At 45.8% G+C, this 24,424-nt stretch overlaps 1 long non-coding RNA gene across 1 annotated transcript in view; it reads left to right on the top strand.

Moving 5' to 3' along the window:
- LOC138581847 (uncharacterized) overlaps positions 1 to 24,424 on the top strand; it is a 158,749-nt gene that overhangs the window by 91,680 nt on the left and 42,645 nt on the right. Inside the window, exon 2 of the long non-coding RNA XR_011304819.1 lies at positions 20,070 to 20,172. This is a non-coding gene — a long non-coding RNA (uncharacterized lncRNA). The remainder of the gene's footprint in view (positions 1 to 20,069; positions 20,173 to 24,424) is intronic.

Raw genomic sequence — 24,424 nt, 5'->3', positions numbered from 1 at the left:
ACGGACTCATGAGGGCCTGCAGCCTTAGACTGCTGCCAAACTGCACTGCTAATACATGCCATGTAGCTGTTAGCTAACCAAAACAAGTTCCATCCCAGTCAGTGTGGGGGATGGGAATGGAACTGTAGCAGATCATATGTACTATTTAGAATAATGCAGTATTTACCGCAAACCATATTCCCCAGAATAGCGTATGACTCAACGCCCCGCAGGTCCCACTGTTTCATAGTGATATTTGATTCTTGATGTATAAGGTGTCACTGAGGCGTGAATAACTGCAAGCAGCTGGCAACATATTTGTTGATTGCTCTGCAGGTTCGTTTATCACTTGTTTTATCCTTATCCTTCCCTTTACTGATCGACTTTGCAGATACAGGAATTTAGGTTTTGTGCTTGGTTATAAAGTGGCTTGCTAATTGGGGGTTTGGGCTTATGCATGCACCGCTGTGTGCGACTGGTCATTGCGTTGAGAAACATGTTTTGCTTCACACTGTGCTCGCACTTTGCTTTATTGAAGGTTATTCTGCATTATTTGTATTTACTTGTGCCAGCGGACACTGGAGAGATCTTGTTCTGTTATTTCTAGTTTACAACTAAGGAACATTCATTTGTACCACAAACCACAGCGTACCGTACACTAGCCATAAAGACCACTGCTGTGCTGAACCAAGCCGGAAACAAAGCATAGAAGGATTAGTAAAATCTGTGTGTGCGTTGTATACTCCCCCATAACTGTTCCGGACATACACACACACACACACAGAAATGCTTACCATATTTATTAATATGAGTGTGCATTTCCCTCCACATTCAGAATCATTTGCCTACTTCGTATAATATTTTCACAAAGCAAATGTGAATGTGTAAATTACAAATGCTCAAATTTTCATCTCACTGTGAATGTCCTGCAATGCTTGCTGGCGCAAGTGACGAGGGTGTGCAAGGGTCACTTGTTCCAGGAAAGGTTTGTGTCTCTAGCCCCAAGTGTCCCAGTTCACTTATCTCCCAAAGTTAGGGGTGTGTTGGAAAATACCAAATGTTGGTTTACTACTCAATGCGTTCATAACAGACTCTGAATGCCGCCCCATATCTAGAAAAAAAGAAAGGCTTTATGGTGCGACCATTATTCTGTAAGCAATGAAGCATTGAGCATTCCACTCACTTTGAAAGATTTATTTGATAAACATGCCCTTTGCTGCGTTCACAGCTCACCCCATCACAATTTCCCAGATAATAGCCAATCAGAACTGCTATTACTATTAGACAGAAGGCTGCTGCTGGTTGCTGTTCTGCAAGAGAGAGGGAACAATTCAGCGAAAAGACTGGCACATTAACATTTAACTGGAAATAGCTTTAGAAATGACATGCCTGCATAGAGTAAACCATACTATCTTGTTAAAAGCGGGGTTTCGTCTAAGGAGTGAAAGCTCTATTGGCACAGACAACGCAATAGTGATATTGTATATGTGTGTAGAGTCAGAAGCAAGGATGTGCGTTTCTATGAGTGTAACAGCTCGCTGGAAGCGTGCGCAGTGATCTAAACCTTACCCTAACATCCCCAGCATATCCATAACCTCTCCCTAAACCTCATTCCGGTTTCCCTACTCCCCCTTCCTATCCAACCATCGTCACCCTAGCCCTCCTTCCCTGCTGGGGTTGTGGAGCCCTGTATAAGCATCGACTTGCAGCAGGTCCCAAAACCACAGTTGGGGTGGTTGGTTCATGCCACTCCTGCGCCTCGGAGCTGTGGACCCTGTCACAGAACTGTATGCAAAGTTATGTTATTTTATAAGTTGTGTTGTAATGTAACAGACACATGAACCCTCCATAAGTAGCATTTTCTGTAAAGTCGTGAATTGACGCGATTCACGGATGATTTGAGGGCCAGTTTTTATGAGGTACGGGGTGGGCCACTTTTTTGAGGCGAGGGATGGGCCACTTTTTTTGGGTGTCCGGGCCTATTTCTTGTCCCAGTCTGACCCTGGCTGCTACAATGTTTTCTAACCCCTCCTGAAACCTGTTTTATTTGTGCCTCTATTTGATGCTTTACCAGGTGTTGTAGTAAGGTTTCTAAGGTATTCATTTTTTTCAAAGAAGTCTTGTTAACGTTACTGAGTCCTTGTACTTCTTCTTTTAAAATATCTAGAGAAAAACTCCATTCCGCTTCTGTCGGGAAAAAAGATATTTTCTTTGGGTTCTTTAAGTAGAAGAAAATTATTTTTCTAGTCTACTAGCGAGTTAATCGGTATCTACTTCTTTGCCAATATTCCCAGTAGGAAGTTCTCTACATACAGGGAGTACCTTCTCTTCTTTTTCTCTTTTCTTTATTATGCTCCCAAAAATAGATTTTTCCATAGTTATTGGAGAAGCCCTTTTAGGCTTGTTTTTCTTTCCTGGGGCACATAGTGGGGAAGGGTTCATCACTAAAGAGAATTTGCTATTCGGGCCAGTTGCATAATCAGAGAGGTGGGCTCTGTCTAGTATGTGCCTTCCCTTATAAAGGAGTTTATTTTGATAGATTGGACTTCCCTGTTGTTCTAATATGATCTTTTTGAGGGTCTGAATTTCCTCACCGGGAGAGACCTTCACTTGAAACTCATTCCCATGTAACTGCAATTTTTATTAACATTTGAGAATTATAGGTTCATAGATTCTCTAGTGGCTACAGATGGGTTACTTGCCGCATCGCTGGATTTAGTAAAGCTAAAGGGTTCCAGTTTCTTTCTACCAAGTTTGATCCCACTTGTGAAACCATATATATGGGTGCAGAAGGAAGGCTCTGACACGGAAGTGACAAGTTTTTGTCATAAACTTTTATTAAAGTGAATTGAGAGTTGGAAAAATGCCTCCCTGTGTCTAAATGCTAAGAAGGGTCTCCCTGCCTCTGAAACTGTCAGGATGTCAAAATAAAGTGTTAGTCATAATCGTGTCCGAAAACCCTAATTCCAACCCTAACGTCTAAAAAGAAAAGTGATGAAATTCCACTATCACAGGAAAGTTCCAAATGTCATTGGTTGCATTAATAAAAAAGGAAATGTTTTCTTCCAAAGACACACAGTCCGAAATCCAGGGAATTACTCCTTTCCCCTGGATTCTTACTTGTTCCACTTCACAAGCTAAGAAGTTGGCTCCTGAGAAACAAGAATTTTTCCACGAGGGAACTTGCATCCCTTCTTCTACTCTTTACTAAATTGTCAACCTCTTGTTGAAACCTGGTGTCTCATTTATTCCCTCGGTAGGTCTGGTTCACTCTCCTGCCAAATACTATCATGGGGAATATGACAGTTTCTAAGAGTGTCTTCCTGTTCGGTCATAGATCTTGTAGTATAAATAAAGCTCACTTTGTTCTTGGACTCTAAAATGGGTGCAGGTCCTAGACTCGCCGTGCTGTTTGCAACCAGCTTGGTTTACTCTCCTGACAAGCATAATAAAAATAATGAATAAATTATTTCTTATATCGCGCTACCCACCCATAGGTCTCACAGCGCTCAAATAATAGGAGGCATGGATTTCTTCAGTATTTCCTTCACTTTCTTTCAGGGTCCGTGACCCTCTTATCCTCTGTTTCAAATATGTTCCCAAGACTCGCTGTTTTGTTCTCGGGTAGCTTGGTTTAATCTCCTGCCAAGCTTTCTCCCTTCATGGCATCTCTTGTTATTAGGGTCCCAGACTCTAGTATTATCAATCTCTCACTCAGGGTGCCAGTTCGTCTTATTGTCTGGCTTTCAGGCTTCCCATTCAAATGTGGGTACGGGTCCCAGACCCACCATGCTGTTCTTGGGTAACTTGGTTAACTCTCCTGCCAAGCTAGACTTTCTCACTTCACAGGATCTCTTGTTATTCGGGTCCCAGATGCTCCTATTATCGTCTCTCACTTAGGGTGCCAGCCCATCTTATTCTTTGGTTTTCAGGTTCCCTGGCCATCTCAATCGGTTCTCTCTCAGCTTCTCCCGGCTTCCCCAGACCTCCTGCCCCTTCCAATCTGCCCGTGTACCCTTGCGTTCGGATTGAGTCTTGCAGGCAGCGGGACCTCCTCATGAGTCTCTGATATCGTATGTGCTCTTCCAGGCGTTGGTTGCGGCTCTGTGGAGTTATGTGTTTCTCTCTGAGTTTCCTCTCAGCTTGCAGTTGTTTCTGGGATTGTGGGACACCCAACGGTTTGTTCGGGGAGTGAGACTCGTAGTTCCCACATCCTGGGCTACGGCCGGTCTATCTTCCCTCTTCATTCCCAGCATCTTCCCTTCTGGCTTCACTGTAGCAGGCTTTGCTACTTCGATGGCACTTTTTCGTGGATAGTTCTCTTCTATCTGGTTTCCCTCATCTATTTTGTATCTCGTTGGTCCAATGAGAAACGGCAGAAGACTAGACCACTATTGGAGTAATCTTCCTACTTCTAGTCATCTTCTTCTTCCCAGTACCTATGTTCATGGTGTATGGAAGGCAAGTTTGATTTTCCTGAACCTTACTCATGTCTATTGTGTTAGGTGTACTGACTTTACAATAAAATGTGCGGATACTGTTTGGCAATGTGTAAGAAGGATCTGGCAGTATACTGCATTCTCAGGGGATAGTTGCCCCTTATTCCCACAGGGCCTACCTCTCCCATGTGATTCACCCCCTGTGTACCACCCGCAGGGGGATTATTGTACTGTGGACACACCGCCCTGGCCTCATGGCAAAGTTCTCCCCATAAGGAAGAAGGGACGACATCCAAAGATTCGTCAAAGTACCTGGGCACATATTACATTTTCACAATTACTCATAAATCATTGTCCTCACATTTCATTAAGTTCAAATGTGATTTATTTTGTAGTGTAGAAATGTCCTCCCACCACCCTCAATCCCCAACATCCATGCCCTCCCACCACCCTCAATGCCCAACAACTATACCCTTGCACCTCCCTCAATCCCCACACCCATGCCAACACACGTCCCTTGTGCCCGGTATAAATGTCAACTCAAATGCAGTTTCATTTCCGTGCCCTGTTCGACATGGCCTCTAGTTCAGGCTGTGTGTGTGCCACGTTCTTCTGTGAGCCGTGATGGGGGCTGCTAAGCGGTGAGCCCTCCGTGGGGGTGACAGAGGTGGAAGACTCATGGCCCGGATATGCAGGAGGGGTAGGAGCATGGTGCACTGCATGGTTTTTGCAAATGCTAAATGGTCCACAACTGAGAACCCTGCACCAAATCCCTGATTCTGTGGAAATGTTGGAGTAGCAGTTCTGCAAAGTTTTCTGTATACACCTGGTGTTTTTCAGTGGTATTTAGCCTCCTCCATATGGCACCCAGGGAATGCTTTGGCACACTCTCAGGGCTGTGTACAGGGCTGGGCTGGGCAAAAGGGTCCTGATCCTCCCTCCCCTACCACCTGCATCCACTGGTCCTATGCTATCTTCATCACAGCTTGTGTCAGAGTCACAATGCTAGGCATTGGATCAATGACTCAGGTGAGGAGGGGAAATGATGGGCCAGATGTGCGGGTGTGTGTGTCACCCCATGACTGGCTCTTTTGGCATGTGAGAAGGACCGGATGCGTGGGTGCATGGGTGCGTTTGTCACCCCATGGGTAGCTGTTTTGGCATGTGAGTTCTCAAGTGTCTCCACAGGGGTGGCCAGTGGAGTGGCCTCTGCTGATTGTGGGGGTGCAGCCCCTGCATATGTGGCAGCTGTACTGGAAGCAGGTGGTGGACCAGAACTGGCATGATCAATGCTGTTGGCGGGGTCCGTCAATACAGTTGTTGGAATAGTAGCAGTGGGGCAGTTGTTTCACTCCTGGGTGTCTTCCTGCATGTGACATGTCTGTGGGGCTCAGGGGTGGAGGCAGAGGTGCTTGCACTGGTGGATTTGCCCTGGTATGTGCCCTGGGATGAGTTGGGCCGGATTCATCTCTCTGAGTGGACTGTGAAACTCTTGGGTGATGAATGATATGCAGTTGGTCATCATGCATACTTGTATATGGCATTGAAGACACAGATGCACTATGATGGATGCTTAGCAAGACACATATGGCATGGAAGGGTTCAGAAGTAAGTGTCTGACACAATGGTGGCATGGTGATTGGCAAAGACTTTTAATGTGATATAAAAGTAAAGAAAAACCTTTCTTCCCTGTTTCTAAGAGGGGTTTCCCTGCCTCAACTAAAAGTACCACAGAATCTGTCAGGATGTCCCAATGTCCACTGTCCAGTGTCAAAAAACATATTTCCTTCCCTTACACTTTGGATGAAACTAAATAACTGAGGGGGTTTCAGTACTCCCAAACTGAGACTGTATTATGGGGGATGCCTCCCTTTCCCAGGTTACAGTCTCATTCTGAAGCAACATAAAGTTCCAGGTTCACCGGGTTCTTAAAGTACAGTCCACAAGGAATGTCCCTTATTGGTCATAGTTGTTTTCACCATGGTATCCTTGGGATCTAACTTTCTTCTGTCTTCCTGACCAGTGGAAGTGACTTCCTCCCCTAAGACCCCAATTCACAATGTCAGGGGGATGTCTCCCTTCCCCTAACCTTTCTCAGGTTTTTGGCAGCTTCTAGACCAGAGGGATGTTTCCCTCCCCTCTGGCCTTTCTCAGTTTTCTCAGACAACACACTTATTGTACACACTCAGGCTATTTGGACAGTTCGCAATGCCAGGGTGAATGCCTCCTTCCCCTGGCCTTGCCCAGCTTTTGTTACGCACAGTCAACATGGTTCACTGCCCTGTCAAGTACTGTGACTATGAAGAATGATGCTTATCTTTCTTTCTCCTGTGTGTCCGGGTCCCAGACTTGTCTTTTTTACTTGGCTTTCCTCCTTGATAGACTTGGTTCACTCACCTGCAAAGTACTATCGTGCAAGCCAAGTCAAAGTCTGTTTCCTTGGTCATAGTCCCTGACCTTGTATTCTTGACTTCTTTCTCCACTCTGGGCTTTCCACCAACTGCTCAGAGCCCCAGTACCATTCCAGCAACGTCCGTACCTTTCCTTGCGGTCCGCAATCATCCTGGGTCTTCTTTGATGCCTGAGACCTGCTGTGTGACTTCGCCGACTCTCGTGGTCTTCTTTTGGTCTGCAGCGGCTCTGCAGTTGCAAGCTTCCTTCAGGCAGCGCAGTTCACTCTTCTTGCACTCCCCAAGTCTTATGAACACTGGGAGCTTCTCTCTCTGGGGTTGTTGAGTAGTCCTTTCATTAATTATGGACTGGCTTTGGACCTACCTGCTTCCTTCTCAGCATGCCTGTCTGCTTTCCTCCTACCTGCAATGTTCTGGCTCTCGTGGTTCCTCCAGGGAGGATTGGACAACTTGAGCAGTCGTTCTTCTCTTTTGTGTCCTCAGAGTGTTCGTATTGACTGGAACGCATACCTTGGTCCTGCTAGGTGTTCCTCATTCCTCCGCACTTCTTCGTCCCAGAATCGAATACTCTCTGTTATGTTAGGTGGATTCTTCCTCGTCTCAGTTTTCTCATGCATTCCATATGGGTAGTCCCGACACTTCCTTGTCTCAGTATGCCTCATGAGGATGAGGTCTGCTATCCTACAAAAACATATGGAAGTGTTGGGAAATACAGAGGTTTGCTGAGGGTAGGAGGATGAGGGAGGTTGGTGTGAAGTGTGTACTTACCTCGTTCTCCCACAATAGTCCTCACTGGTCCCATAGGGGGGTTTTCTCCCCATGAGATCCTCCTGCTGAGTACCACCCCCAGGGGTACTATCAGGTAGCAGCAGCATCTCCCTGGCCTCATGGGAAGAGCCCTCCCCCCATGGAAGCAGTGACAATACACTGTGATTTGTCACATGTGTCATGGTGGTTTAACATTCTACAGGAAGTATAGCATATTTTTTTACACATTTTGCCTCTGAGGTGCACACACCTTGCAGGATGCAGGGGCTGTTTCTCGAGTGACATGGTGTTGTGATAAGTGGCATCTCTGTATTTTTCAGTGGGATGTGCAAGCAACATGGGCAGGGTAGGTTGTCGGGTAAAAGAGACTAACCCTTCATGGTTGGAGTAGGGTCAGCCGACATGGAGACTGTCCCAATTTCGTATGCAGGCCCCCATTGGCGGATTGTTTGCACACATGACATTTACATAGGTTGGGCCAGTCATTGGTGTTGGTGTTTTCTATGAGGGTTCATTAGCCTTAGGGTGTTTCACTGATGCATGTGGGTTCAGGGGGTTCACTTCAGCACATGGCCATGGGCTGCCCTGCTGGGTGCATCTAATGATTACATGGGGTCACATGTGCATGTACACTATGGTTTCACAGTCTCCCACCTTCCCTTGCACATGCATGTTGGTGCTATGCCATTGTTCTCATTGTCATTTGGTAGGGTATTCTCATGCAAATTGTGCCCATCTGGTTATGCAGGAAGATACATGCATAGGATTGGGAGCTTGGTCATGCATTGTCATAGGAGAGGTGACATTCATACTCACCAGCCTCAAATTCAGTGGTTGCTCCAACTTCAGCACCTCCTATGCCCTCAATGCTTTCCATGTAGAGGTCCATGTGGAGGATGCTGCTCGCCTTTTCCTCCCGTGGTGTGAGGGCAAGTGGCTGAACAGTGCTGCCACCTGTGGAAGCTGTCACCCGCGGGTAATTGGGCAATAGGCTGCGGACCCTGGCCGTGAGGTCATTCCACCTCTTGCAGCAGTAATCGGTGTCATGTGGTATGTTGTTTACTGACACCACCTTGCCCCTTATTGTATCACAGATGGCATTCTTCCTCTGTCCTGAGATTTTTTCTTTGGTTTCTCGTGAACAGCCCCTCTGCATGGCTGACTACCTCATCAGTGAGGACTTGCAGCTCAGCCTCATTTTGGCTTGTGGTGCCACATTTCAGGGACATATGTGGCACAAGTGCTGGCTTCAAAGGGCTACAGGAAAGGGGTGATTCTGGAAGAATTGTAATTTTAAAGATGGCCACCGCTGGACTTCCCATTTGGGGCATGACGTTCTTTCCGCGAGCACTAATTAAGCTCTGTTACCGCTGATGGTGTGTGCGTGCTCCCATCCACTTGTAATGTCAGTAACTCCACTGGACACCATGACAGTAACAGTAATTTCACATGGCAGAGTTAGCGCAGTACTTACTGCTGGAGTCGTAATGGGGTCAATTGTCTTCATGATATTGGTGTAGTCTTCGGCTTCTGTGAGTGTATATATTTGACCGGTAGGAACGTTATCACAGGCACCAGACGAATCAGGCAATCGAGCCCTGGGTCGAGGGTTAGTTTTTCAGCCTTGTTTTGTCAAACACATCAGAATATTCCTGTTAACATTCGAGTAGGGATGGGACTGGCATATCCACATCATGAAACAAAGCCAGCAGCGATAGAATCAGCGTTCTCAGAGTCAGGTTTGCTTTTTATAGACAGTTGCTTTAACAATGGATTGATACAAAAGACACCTCGTTAGTAACCTAGTCCGTGTCATGGTTGTGGACAACCAGTCATGGTATTCTAAAGGCGGCTATCAAGTCAAATGCCAACATGTCTCCTATTGAGAATCCTCGCGTGCCATCAACAACGCGGGTGTCTGTGAAGTGATGGGTCATGAAGAGAGTTTGGTCCCATCTACTGCACGAATGCCTTGGGCGAACCGGAAAGGTCATTGCGAGCAAGTGTGTAGTCCATACGTATGTCCTACACCACCAAATGCCTTGATCTTTAAGGGTTTGTGGTTTGTGGTGGGTTTGAGGGAGGTGGCAGAGATAGTCATATGTATCCCTGCCACCAGATGGAAAGTGGAGGATCCAACAGCTACTGCTCTTGTCCATTAGGTCCAATTCAATTCAAGAACAAGCTACATCTGTTTCTGAAGGCTTGGTAGGATAGCTCAGGGGCAACGTGCTCTCCTTGGAAGCAACAGAGGTTCGATCCCCTGGTGCGCGCTTAGAAACCTCTGGGTATTAAGCGTGTTATAAATAACATATCATATCATATGCTGTTGCAGCGTGCGCCAAGTGGGACACCAGACAAGACAAGTTTAGGTCGGAAAACGGACTGCTTTATCATCAAACAAGGAGTGATGTAGTACAGAATACGGCTCGATAAGAAAATAACTTCAGACTTATTAAATGTTTAGCAATACTGGTAAAACATCCAGTATTTTCAACTACCGGATGTTTTACCACTCCACCAAACTTTGAGTTGTATTACCAAAACTGATTTTCTGCCTGCTTTTGGGTGGAGGAAATAACCATATGCAAAAATTACCACAAGCGGTAATTACCGAACCCCATGGAGTCCCATGGGTCCCTGAAATGGGGACTTACAGAAGGGTATGCATGACTTGGAATCATGAGAAACCTACCAGGTACTGCTTGTGGTAACACTAAATGAGTTTGGCGGTATTAGCCGAAGGAATGGTAGTGTGTAAGAGGGAATAGTATTAAGGAGGAGGGTGTGTTAGTGTGGAGGAGTGAGTGCTAGTGAGGAGGAGGGTGTGGTAGTGTGGAGGGGGGAGTAGTAGTGTGGAGGAGGGAGTGGTAGTGAGGAGGATGGAGTGGTAGTGAGGAGTAGGGAGTAGTAGTGAGGAGTAGGGAGTAGTAGTGTGGAGGAGGGAGTGGTAGTGAGGAGGAGGGAGTGGTAGTGAGGAGGGGGGAGTAGTAGTGTGGAGGAGATCATAGTGGTGTGGAGGGGGAGTAGTAGTGCAGAGGAGGGATTAGTAGCACAGAGGGGGAGCAGTATAGAGAAGGAGGGCGGAGTAACATCAAAGTATGGAGACACATCCCCCTGAGAGACATCAGAGGGACAGATGAGGAGAGGGAAGACATCAGAGGGACAGATGAGGAGAGGGAAGAGAGCAGAGGGACAGAGGAGGAGAGGGAAGAGAGCAGAGGTAGGTGGACTTGGAGAGGTCAGTGTAGAGCGGTAAGGAGAGGGAGAGAAAAAAGAGAGGATAATTGAAGAAAGACAAAATCGAGCAGTACACGGCACAATACCATAACCCCCTTTAGAACACTAACACCTCGGTAGAGTAGGAAAAGCTAGGAAATTCCTGAGGGAGTTTAGTGAGATAAGGCCACAGGTCTTCAGGTTGACAGTGTCTAGTTTGTTGGTGTACTGAGGGACAGCAGGGTTAGGTAGGAGGGGCTTTAGGATGAGAGAGAGATGTCATAGGGCCCATTGAGAATAGAACAAAAACCCATACAGCATCTGTGAAGCTTGCTTGGAGCAATTCTTGGGCGATCTGTGACACTACCCGCATGGGGTGGAAAAGGGTGAATACTCCTGTAGCTGCCCTCTACCTTAGAGCCCGCTTGCAGGAGGGGTGTTACGGGGATTCCCTCATCTATCTCATCGGGGTCAAGCAGCCACTAGCTCGGAGTGTCCTCTGGCCCCTTTGGCCACCACACCATCTACCCTCAAGGCTGGGCAGTGGACTCCATGGCAGTGGACACTTGCACATGAAATGCTAGCATTTTCCACAGTACAGGCATGGGTTCCCAGGAGGACGCCCCTGCCTCTCTACCCTAGACAACAGTCATCAGATACTGCCTGTCTCAATTGGTTCCATAGGGGGCTTGCTACCCTTAATGGGGTTTGCTTACCTTAAGGACCAAAAGGGCAAGTGGCATTGTTCTGTGTGCCGTTCTGAGTGGCGAGTGTCTATTTGAAGCACCAAATCGAGCAATGCTGGAGAGGAATTAGGAGGGAACGACCAATAGGGCATCTGGGCTTCCCACAGACAGTTGTAGAAGACAGATCTTTCTACTTTCCAGTTCAGGATGTTTCAGCTGCCAACTAGCTAAACCATGTCACATAGCTCATGAAATCCTTCATGCCTCAGCCGGGTGTCCAAGACTTGAGCCATTGCACAGTTAGCACCTTGAAGTTGTATAGCATGATAAGGTTCATTAAAGAGAAATGGCATACACGGCAGCATTCCCTCCCAGATATGACAATACGAAGGGAGTCTTGGATGTGGTGTCCAAAAAAGCCACCGGAGACAGGGGAAGGGCATTTTGCAAAGGCCTATGCAGTGCGGTAAGTACTAGGTTATGACATACATCTTTCGAGAGGCTCTACAGGAAAGAGAATGCTGTCATCACTTTGGGGCTAGCCCTGCAGGAGGAGAAGGGATGGGCGCATCTCCATTTTCCCCTGAAGTCTGGGTCACGTGTAGGAGACAGAGGAGTCACAGGCAGCATGATATGAGAGGTAGGGGATGGAGGCAAGGACATCAAAAGGAGCTCACAGAAACAATGTCAAAGGGGAGGGAGAGATGTGCTGTCTGACATAGTCAAAGTACAAAACAACACAGTAGAAGGAAAAGACTGATCACGAGTTGGGCGGTAAGCCCCCACCGGTCTGGCTGCGTTACCGCCGGATCACGGGTTGGGTGCTAACTGTTAGACCCCATTCCCCATTGGGTCCTTCTGACCCAATGGGGAATTTTTCGGTGCAATAACTCTGCGTGGTAATACCGCCAGTGGTAATTACGCTGAAAAATTGTAGTTTTTTCAGCATGTTTACCCCCTGCTTTTAGCGCCAGACTCCAGATTGGACAGACCCTAAAATACGGCATTAACACCGCCCAACTCGTGATGAGACCAAAATTTTAACTAAACAGGTCCCAGTTGATACATGCATTTTAGATCGTGCATCTCAATAAAAAATAAAAAAGATTAAGATAAAAAAACAGAATATGTACATGCTGTGAAAGAAAATATCACTGATGGATCTGTTATTTTACTATGATGCGTTTGCAGGCTATGCAATAGCCAGTGGAGAAGAAAGGGTTTCAGTGAAATACAGAATTATGACACTACATGGGGAAGGTTACAATAGACATGGGTGGTGCACAGTGTTTTTTTGTAACAGGGGTTGTATTTTTCTGCGGGGATGATGCTAATAAATGTATACTTCGCCCACAATAGTAGTTAGTTTTATCTGGTTGCGCATGTGACCAATTTCCACCACCCCCACACAAGTGAGCACCAAGTGCACATGTAGTGTGTTCAGTAGTCTGTGGCAGGCATTCCCCCCTTAATGTCCCCCTTGATGTAATTTTCCATCTCATTATGAACCCCTCCTGTTATACGATGTATGTGCTCATGGGCCTTAAAATGTGGGGGGACACAGAGTTAAGGTGCTCATCACTTCCCTCACCCGCTTAATTTCAAGGGGTTTGTTGTGATGAATCAGATCACCTTAACTCTCTCTTAACTAAAGCTTTTTTTTAGTGAATTTGAAGGGCTTTGTTTTACTATGGGTTTTTAACGTTGCACTAGCCCCATTGGCCATGCCCTCTGTCTATGTTACACACATTGATTTAAAAGAGGGAAGGCTATTGGGCATGGCCCTCAGGAGAGCACAATACCCCCTTCCTACTCTGACGTCTCTAAGAGGTCACACTACCAGCTGCACCTCCTCAGAGGTATTCTTCCTTTCCTCTCCTTTGATTTTGATTGATTTATTACGCGCATCAGACAGAGTAAACCGTATTCGGGCGCAGATGACCACTAAACAAGGATCCAGAAAGGGAAGCAGCAGGGGTTCTAGTAATGTTAGACTTTCATTTTTTATTTAAATAGGAACGTTTTCAGTCTCTTCCTAAAGAGATCTAGAGTTTCACACATTCTAATCTCCAATGGAAGTTGATTCCAGACTTTAGGCCTGACAACTCCAAAGCTTCTGTCTCCTCTCGAAACACATTTAGTCCGTGGAATACAGGTGAGGAATTTGTCTTCCGAACGCAGATTCCTTCTTGGATGGTGTAACATAATTTTATCAGCCAGGTAATTGGGTGCATGCCCTTTCAGGCATTTAAAGACTAAACAGGCCATTGTGAATTTGATTCTGTCCTCCACCATCAACTAGTGGAGGGATCTTCGCATTGATGATGCATGGTCCCGTTTCCCGAGATTTCCTATTACTCTGACTGCCGCGTTCTGAGCTTTTTGTTTTTGGGGAATTCCTGCTAACAAACTGTTGCAGTAATCCAGGTGGATGTTAGTCATTGCCCCCAACGCAATTGCTCTGTCTTCTATTGGAATATAAGGGAGCACATTTGTTAGTGATCACAGTGCATAGTGGACTGATTTCACCTTTACCCCCACATGTGTCTCACTGCCTAGGTTCTCCTGCACCCAGCAGCTGAAGTTTTTAATTTTTTTTGGCGTACTGCATTTGTTCCCCTAGGATCAACAGGGTGGTGGGGGGCACTCTGTCTCTCAAACAACATTTTATCCTTTGTTATTAGTCATCCACTCATTAAGTTCTTCCATGCACTGGTTAATTCTCTCAAAGGCATCGTCAGTATTCAGAATTTCAATGTATAGCTGCGCGTCATCTGCATATGAGTGAAATCGCAAGCCATACTTCTTGAATATCTTGAAGACCGGGCGGAAGTACAAATTGAAAATAAGGGGGGATAAGGAGGAACTTAGCGGTACCGCACATTCCAGCTCTACCGTTTATGAGGTGAAGCCATCCAATATTACTCTCTGAGATCTATCTTTGAGAAATGATTCAAACCAGTTTGCCACCTGTTTGGATACTTTTCCCACGTGCCTGATCCGTTGTTACATTATTCGGTGGTTCACAGTATCAGAGGCTGCGGATAGGTCTAGCATCAACAGCACGGTTGATCCCCACTTATCCGCAGCCTCTAATAAATCATCATGTACAACCAAAAGGGCTGACTCTGTACCATGATTGGGATGGAATCCCGACTCTAGATTGTCCAACAATTTCTCACTATCTACAAATGCATGGAATTGGGTGCAAACCACCTTTTCCAAAAATGTTGTCTGCCACATCAGGTTGGCCCAGCCTGTAGTTCTTCATTATTTCCTGATCTAAAGTAGATTTCTTTAGCAGTGAAAAATCTATCATCCAGTTGCCAATCTATGTTGGCCGACTAAAATCCTAGAAAAAGTGGTCTGCAACCAATTTCAGCAGTTTGTAGATAGTAAAGGTCTCCTGGACGAATGCCAGTCGGGGTTTCTTCCCAATCATGGAAGTGACACTGCCCTATTGGCGGTCCAGGATGATCTACTGGAAGTTGCAGATAGGGGAGACTCCACAATATTGTTGATGCTGGACCTATCTGCAGCGTTTGATACGATTGATCATAAGATCATTCTTCAACGCATTGGAAAAATTGGGAAAGCCTCGAAAGTAGTGGTGGATTTGTTTGGCTCTTTTCTGCAGGATAGAACCCAGCAGGTGACATTAGGAGCCTTCCTCTCAGAGCTACTATGCTTGAGATGCACAGTCCCCCAGGGCTTGGCGCTCTCACGATTGATTTTTTATCTTTATATCCACCCTCTATTTAATATACTGAGGAAACATGGACTAAGATTCCACTCCTACGCTGACGATAAGCAGATCTACGTGGAGACAGAGAACGTATCTGAAGCATTTGAAAGGATAGACCTGTGCATGCAAGACATTAAAAAATGTATGCCATGCAACCAGTTGCAGCTCAATGCAGCCAAAACAGAGGTAATACTATTTGGACCAGATAAAAAAAGGAGAGGTGAAGAACAAAAGATGACTCAGCGGATTCTAGGTGAAGAAATTCCTTTCTCAAGGAAAGTGAGAAGCATTGGGTGCATATGGCAGGACAATCTGGGCAGTGAAGCACAGGTTGGGGCCAAAGTAAAGGCTGTGTACCACTCCCTTCGTATGCTTAGGAACGTGCTCCCTTTCGTGGCAACTGAAGACCACTCAGTGGTCGTAGGGGCGTTGACCAATTCCCATCTTGACTACTGCATCAGTCTGATGACAGGGATTCCAGCGAAACAGATGATGAGACTCCAGAGAGCCCAGAATGCGGCATTTAGGCTAATTGCCCATCTTGGGAAAAGGGGCCATGTCTCAGCGTCACGCAGAGCTCTCCATTGGCTTATGGTGGAGGACCGAGTTAAGTTCTAGGTGGCGTGCCTTATGTATAGATGTTTCTATGACCTTGCATCAAAAAATTTGTGAGCGCTAGAATCCACCATTATCAGCCCACCAGAGATCTCCGGTCTGGAGACAAACATTTGATGGGTTTACCCCCGGCTAATCTGACCTCGAAGGACGACAGGAGGTTCTCAGTGTTTGGCCCAAAGTTATGGAACCAGTTACCAACCGCTATCCGGTCATGCCCATCATTAGAAGACTTTAGAAAGGCACTCAAAACCTTTTTATTCAAGTGAGGCAAAGAGATATAGGCGAAAACAGCGTTCCTCAGCTAAAAGTTTAATCACAGATAACATCTGCGCCCGAATGCAGTTCAGTCTGCTTGGGGCGCACAAGAAATAATCAAAGTCAAAATCAACAGTCAGTGGCTTTACTTATACTATTTTCAAAGTTTTACGAACTTGGAACTCTTGTAGTGACTTGTTCACAAAGGCCGCAATAAACAGTGTTATATTGCTCGCCAAAAGTTTGTCTACACATGCCAGTGTTCTGCATGAAAGGTCGTTGGTGGGGTTCAATTGACTAATAAGGGTGAAGATCATCTATTCATCTTTTTTTAAATTGAAAGACTGCTTCCCTCTGCTTTATCTCCTCTTGTTCTTTTTCTCAGCCTACATTCCACTCTAACTTAGAGGAACTTCCCTGCTCTATATACTTTAGTATGGTGGCTATCTTTTCTTTGAAAAAGAGATTAAATTAATGTTCCTGCTACTGAGAGGGAGCTATAGTTTTATCCACATAGACCGGATTACTAAATCTTGAAACCACCTCAAATATAGCCTTCGACTGGTTTCCGGACTGCTTAATCTCTTTATGCAGTAATCCCGTTTTGACTGAAACAAGGCAACTTTGTAGGTTTTTTAACTGCCTTTGATATAATATGATATGATATGATATGATATGATATGATTGGTTATTTATAACGTGCTTAATACCCAGAGGTTTCTAAGCGCGGACCCGGGGATCGAACCTGCGTTGCTCCGTGTCATCTTGCTTCCAAGGCGAACGCGTTCCCCCGAGCTATCCTCCCGAGACGATCCTCCCTTTGCTCTATCAGCATCATTATTAGCCTTCGAGTACCTCCAAGTATTATTGGCATTGCTGAGCTGTTTCCGTAACAAGACAAGCTCAGGGCCGAAACAGGATTTAGATTTCCTGGTCTTTTTTTGTTTCAAAGGGGCATATTTATTGCAAATTTCTTCCAGAATCTCCATGCCTTTGTCAAAATATTCTTCATAGGTCGATAGACTATACATTTTATTCAGTCTCTCTTGTAATTCTCCCCTCAAGATTTTATGCAGGTCAGTCACAGAACGTCTCCAGATTAGTGGCATTTCTCTTCCTTCGCCCTTTGTAACTCACTAGTAGAGAGTCTAAACAACTGAACACAGTGATCTGATCACAAAATCGGGAGCGTCTCTTTGAAACCCGCAGCCCTTGCCCTAGAGGCCAACATATCCAAGCAGAGCCCTTTATTATGGGATGGTGCAGTTGTCAAGATTGTCAGACCATGGTTGTCCAAAATTTCCCTCAAAGCCACCGAGTCTGGATTACTGGAACTATCTAGCCAAATGTTCCAATCTCTGAGGCAAAGAAACGTGTTGTATTTACTCCGAGTTAGCGTCAGATATAGGTCCAGTAATTCCAAAATATTACCTAGTGGACCTGGGGGCCTATAGCCTAGCATCACTTCCCCCAGAAGCTCACTGTCTCCAGAGCTCTGGTTCTCTCTAGGCTGGACTACTACAACAGTCTCTTTCTAAATCTGCCTGCTTCCACTCTCCTCCCTCTGCAACTCATCCAGAACATGACTGCAATACTTGTCCTTGGCCTCAAGCCCAGGGATCATATCTCTCAGGACTGAAATCTCTTCACTGGCTCCCAGTGGCTGGGAGGATTAAGTTCAAAACCCTATGCATTCTCCACAAGGCCTTCTGGGGCCTGGGCCTCAATACCTTCAATTCTCTCTTCCTAAATATATTCCTTCTCGAGCTCTTCGATCATCCGCCTCCAACTCTCTCAGGGTCAGTTGCTTCTCCAAGCAACTAGTTGGCGGTATATCTCTATCTTCGGCTGGGGCCTCCCTCTGGAAAAGCCTCCCTGAAACCTGAGGAGAACCATCTCTGGTTCCGGAAGCACCTCAAGACCTTCCTCCTTCCTTCCACTTTCTCTCCACTGCTGAACTCCCGACTGAAACTGCACTGGTCACCTGGCTACCCTCTGATCTCGGGCCCAGGTCCCCTCCCCACCAGTTGCACACCTGCACTGCCTCCCAGGCAACCGGTGCACTTGGGGGCTGTTTCTGTGTCCCTGCAGTCCCCTATTAGCTCCTGACACTTGATGTCTGCACTTACCCCTACACTTGCTACAAGCTGGCTGCACTTTTTACCTGTTGTTTTTATTTTATTTTTATTTTTTACTGTTGATCCTATGTATTACACTGCACCCCCATTGTCTTTGTCTTCCCTCTGTTCCCCTTCCTTTGCCTCGACATGCCTTGAAACACTTGTGTATAGGTGCGTTATAAATGCCAGATCATATCTACTACCTAACCAGATCCCACTAGCCATAGCCTACGTCTATGGCCAGTGGCTTCAGAATCCACTGCTCTTTGGCCATGGCCAATGGCAATGGCCTTCGGTGGTGCCCACTTTTCATGTTGCCCCAAATAATAAAATACACAGAGGAACTTAACTAGTGGTCTCGGGGTCCACTGCCACATTGCATCAATTATTTAAAAAGACTCATATCCCCCTGCATAGTAGTTCTAATCCAGCCCACAGGTTTAAAGACTATTGCCAAATCCCAGTGCTCCAATTGATTATACTCCTTTCTTTTACCCCTTTTTATTCCAGCAATTATACTGAGCATGGCCATCCCAGTGGTAACATAATAATTGCTGATTCCTGTGGTAACATAACATTTGCTGATTCCCACAGTGACTGGAAAACACTTGAAAATTAAAAGGACTTCCCTGTCCTCCATTAAACTCACCATGTGTCCCCCACCTCTTTTCTTGGTCCCCCCAGTTCCCTGTCTTATGTTTGACCTCCATGAACTCTCTCCATTACCGCCTTTCACTCTTCGGTTAGTGTGATGCATTTTCGTTTCTGAATGCACATTGCAACATTCATTCCCACAGGATTTCCCCAATAAGCCAAACATTTTGTCCCCCAAACGGGCTCCCGAGCCCACCCCAAGCTCCCCCACTGAACATGTGGTCCTCTTTCCCCGTCCCACGGGTGTTGCCAGGTCTGGAAAAGACCCGGGGCTACGCAGATGTCAGGACTGTCGGGACTGGGGGCTAGCTAGTCTTTTGGTTGTAGCTCCTGAGATTCTATCCCGGGCTACAACCAAAAGACCAGGGGCTATAGCCCACTTAGCCCCCCCAGAAACGCCTCCGCCCCGTCCCCATCTGTAGCCTAATATGAATGCACACCTATTCCTCCACCAATTATCATTTTGAGCTCTCAAGCAACATGGCGGCTTTTCCTTTCAAAAAAGCCTCTCAGCCTCTCTGCCACAAAGCACCATGGGAGATAAATAAATGTTTCTTGGGAACAGGGGGCATCCCTTGTGCATAGAATATTTTAAAAGCTACTGGACATATGTATCCCACACCACCAAAGGCACATCTGTGACACTTTGTGCTTGTGCCCAAGTTGTTTCCTATTTGGTGTAAATCCGTCCATCGCTTTTTGCGCTACCGAGTGTTCAATCGATGCATTTCTTCTCTATGGGAGCAGGAATGGGAGTAGCCTGAAAAATGCGTTTTTGTTTCTTAATAACTTTTTCATATTGTCATATTGCCATAACTCTTGATATATTTTCACCAAGATTTCCAGTGTGTAGGGACTGGGGAACAAAGCTTTTCTTTTAGAAAATATCTGCCAAATATGTCCAGCGAGTCAAAAGTTATTAGAAATAGAATTTTGAAAAATGTTTTTGACATTCCATGGTATTTTCCCCCTCGATTATGTGGTTCACACCTGGCTCGCTTGTTGCTTAAAAGTATTGTACAATCACTGCAAAGGGATTGTTCCACTCACTTGTGGTGCCCTCTTTTACAGCGTTTCTGATCAAAGCACTCAGTTTTATTGATCAATACATTGAGATACAAATGTTATATGTATGTATTCTGTTTTTTGCAATATAATATGCTGCGTGTCTACAGGATACCAAGAGGGCAAACACTGGGACACCCTTGGATGTCACCAAGAGCCAGACAACCTTTCCAGGAAGCATTGAGCGCCTGACCATGAATGGTGGGACCTGAGGTGAGTGACAAATGACACCAAGGCACGAGGATGACTTTGCAGCGACTCTTGACAGGCAAGGTTTGGCGGTGGTGGATCAGGTTGAAACTCGGAATGTGCTCAGGTCACATTTCTTAGAAGTGAGCATGGGGGGTTGAAAGTAACAAAACTGGGTGCCATAGTTGTACAGAAAAATGCAATCAGTGCAGCACATAGCCCAGCACCCTGAGAAATATTTTTTTGGAGGCACAGTAGGGGTTGTACACTTTGGTCTAGGAGGTGAGGGGAAATGTTGGCACAAAAGGATTGGGCCTCAGGTTGGGCCCTTCCACTGGGCCATTGTGACTATTATCTCCTCTGTCTCTAGACACCTTGCCCTGGCAACCAAAGGCGCAAACCTGTGAGTACAGATTACAACAATGCGAACACAAGTCAACAGTGACTCACCGAGGTGATCTTCGCAGTTCCTGAACATGTGTCCTGTGAGCAGGCTCTCTAGAGAAAAGGTCTCAGGGTTTTGCTATTTTAAGCGCGTGGAAATCTTTTCTGTTGAATGAGTTCAGCCTCTCAGAGTTTGTGTTGGAATGTCAGTGGAGCACAGCTATTTTAGCAAGCAGAGTTTCCCTTGGCCTGCATTTGACTTTGCACTTTGGAGGTGAATTGTTAACCCACTGGAAGTCTGCTAATCATTTTGCAAGTGTGCATTGGCTGCTGCGCTCTTGAACCCATTGAGAAGGGACAAAGCTGTTGTGCTGTCCCTCTTAAATTTGAAACCTTTGGACCAGGAGACCAGGGCTCGAACCCTAACTTCACTGATTTAACCACATTATGTGATTTTATGTAAATTGAAGTATTACAATGTGCCTAATTTTCCTTGTGAGCTCTTAGCAGTGTTTCAGTTTGTGGGATAGAAAAAGTCTCACTCACACAAGCTTAAATACCTGGTAGTGTTGCTCCATGCATACTACCAAGAAGCTAAGTGTGGCATATATATGTTCATCATCTGTGAGCCCTGCCTGCAAAAAACACCCACGATCCTGCCTATAAGTCTGAAAGCCACCTGGAGCAGTGTGATTGGCTGCCTGAGAGGCATGTGATGCCCTGCCTCCCTTATTCAGTCTCCATTGAGTGTCTGCAGCTAAGGACCTAAAGCAACAAATGGCAACTCCCTGTTTGGGTATGTTAGGGCTGGAAAAGCCCTAAGTCAGGAACCCCTGCTCAAGCCAGGACTCCACCTCACCCTTTACCTAACTCGGGCTTCCAGACATATGAATCCTTCTAACTATTAACTATCCATTCACAGGGGAGTGTCTGTTACCTCACAGCACCAAGAAACATGAACTGCCTTTTGTTTACCTTGGGCCCAATTCTAGCCCAACTTATTAATCATGCCTGCTTCTTCTGAGCCAACCATCCACCCCCTTCCCTTTCCACTCACCCACCTAAGGTCCCTCCCTCTCTCTTGGGCCTGTAATGGAGTGCCAAAAGACTGTAGCGCAAGCCAAACAGAGAGGCTGGGAAATCTTGCACCAATAACAGAAATAGTCAAGGTAAATTGCAAAGACTGCTTTATTAACAATCCATGTAAACCAGGGACAGCAATAAGCACCCAAGTCCCCAGAGCGCTCTGGCTCTCCAATACCAAACGTTAGGTTTTGACCACAAAATACGTCATTATCAACATCACATCACAATCTTAGTTGCAAAAACCTACAGGGTTGAGGGATTGGTTAGGAGAATTGTCTACATATAGTTTATATATTGGGTTAGTCTTTTTATTGGATGTGAATGTCTAATGGCCACACCTTGGACCAGCCCAAAATTGATAAAGGTAAAAAAAGACATAATTTTAGCAACAGGCAATTGGCTAATGCAACAGTTACAGGGCAGCATCATTTTGAGAGTTGTGATTGGTTGGCAGTAGTCTTACCAACCTTGAATATTTGGCAGCTCATCAACACATGTGCAAAAAAATAGTGGTAGGGTGAGTGACATCAAAGAACTGCTTCTTCGAATTAAATAAGACACCATCTCTGATTTCATAGGCAACAGGTCAGGGCATCTCACTTTGAACTAGGCCTTGTCTGGCATCTCTGTTCTGAGAATTTGAGAGGAGCGAAGGCATGGGCCTGTCTGTGTCTTGTGTTGATGAATAGACACTGTTCTCTAATTATAAGTCACGTGTGAGGAGAACACGTTTTGACTTATTCTGGTCAGCTTTTATTAGGATTTTAGCTCATATTAATGCAAGTGTTATTGCTCTCTGTGGCCACTGGAGACATGGTCGATCCATTCCCAGTGCAGTATTAAGCTTTTAATTAATGGTGCCCTGGCTTTCAAAGGTCGTTTGTTCTCTACTTAATCTAAGAGAAATATGTCTTACGCCTTGGGAATGATTACCTTCTGTTCTCTTCGGAGCCATGCAGACCTCCTTTATTTTCATCGTAACCTTGGAAGGGTGCCGCGCAGCCACTGTCTGGCTTGCACAGATCTGTATTTCAGCTAATTCAGCAAGTCGAATTACCCTGCAGCTCCGAGGATTCCCATTCACTCTAACGCAGCTTAATTGTACATTTTCTCCAAGATGGGCACTCATTACCTTTACATTTCTACGTTTAGCAAGCTATATATGTATATATCGCTTGTGTTGCGTTTCAGCGTGTACATGAGTCTGTTATGTTCCTCATATCTATATGGTGCAGGTAATATTCTTCATGTCTAAATGCACATTTGACCTAGGATCCGTGTTTCTTCATGGTGAGTGCATCTCTGCTTCATGTCTATGGTATCTTTGTGTGTCAGTTTGGCGTGAGTGAGGTCACTTGCTCTCATCATCTTCAGTTACAGCATGTTCATTTCTTCTTGAGTTTGTAGGTTAATTTCTTCTTTGATTGTTCCAGGGTAAGGTCAATATGGTTGCCTTAGTGAATAGTGTTTCTCATATTTGCAGTGTAGAGGTGTAGGAGGGACAGACGCTATGAAAGACGTACTCTTCCCGCTTTTACAATATAGAGGCAGGGGAGGGTTTGATGCCATAAATGACGTATTAATTTGCCTCTCGACAGGCTGAACCCTTTCTTCAATGTCTTCATTTGCCTATTCCTTCTACCCTGCATCATGCACCTTGACTTTGCTCGATTCATCCTTCCACTCACCTTTTTCCTTCCCTTCAATCCTCCTAGCCTTCAGTCTCAACTCAGTCTAATCTGTGCCTCACTCCCCAGCCTTCCTATCTCCACTCTTCTTCCCTACCTCCACAACCCACAAACAAGACACTCCCACTCTCCCAGGATTTCCAACCTCATGTTTCTTCCTGGCCTACTGCACAATGCCTGCTCCTCCCCCACCTTCTATCACTCTTTCACTAGGCCTCTGAAATGCAAATGTCCTCTGCAACAAGTCTTCCTACATCACTGACCACTTTGACTCTAATTATCATCAAATTTGACTTCAGGTTATCACAGAATCCTAGATCTCCTGTCATGACTCAGCTACATTAGCAGCTCACCAAATTGATTTTGCTATCTTCTCCCACACTTCCTGACCTGCTGGTAAGGATAGTGGTGTGGGGATCCTTATCAATAAGGCTTTCAACAATGCCCTCTTACCCTCTCTGATGTCACCTCTTCCTCTTTTGAATATGTCACTTTTCTACTTCTCCCTTCTACTCCTCTCACTGTTGTGGCTCTCTATTGACCTTCTGGTCCTCTCAACTCCTTCCCTGATCTGAACCATCCTCTTTAGTCATGTCCTACCAACATCTCCATTGTTATGCTAGGCAACATTAACCTTCCCAAGCCCTCTGCATCCACCTGCCTTGAACTTAACTCCCTCTTATCAGACCACTCCCTCTACTCTCTACCAACTCTTGATGGAAGCTATCTTGACCTTCCCTTTCCCGCTAATTCACTCTGACCTCTCTATTGATCCCTCGCCCTCTGATCACTCCATTGTTCCATTTAAATCTTGGTCCCTCCATCCTCTACTCCTCCTCTCCCCTCTTCATTGACGAAGAGGAACTTTAAGCAGGACTCTCTTGCCCAGTGGTAGAAGTGTAAGAAAAGAAGTAGTGGAACCATGTTCCCTGCTGGCCTGCCCAGCTCCTCACAAACCCCATTGCCACGCCGCCTCCCACACACAATACAACCCCCAAACACATTTGCCTGCTGTTTAAGGGAATGTTCAGTGCAGTGCACTGAAAGTGCAAGTTTCAACTTCTTCCTACACTGTTATTTTAAAACGAAACCGTTCCGGAACGGTTTCTTTTTAAAAT

Source organism: Ambystoma mexicanum, chromosome 3q (genome assembly GCF_040938575.1).
Source record: "Ambystoma mexicanum isolate Mex_15411 chromosome 3q, UKY_AmexF1_1, whole genome shotgun sequence".
NCBI lineage: Eukaryota > Metazoa > Chordata > Amphibia > Caudata > Ambystomatidae > Ambystoma > Ambystoma mexicanum.
The sequence above is the reverse complement of the archived record's forward strand: the minus strand, read 5'-3'. Positions and strand labels throughout refer to the sequence as shown.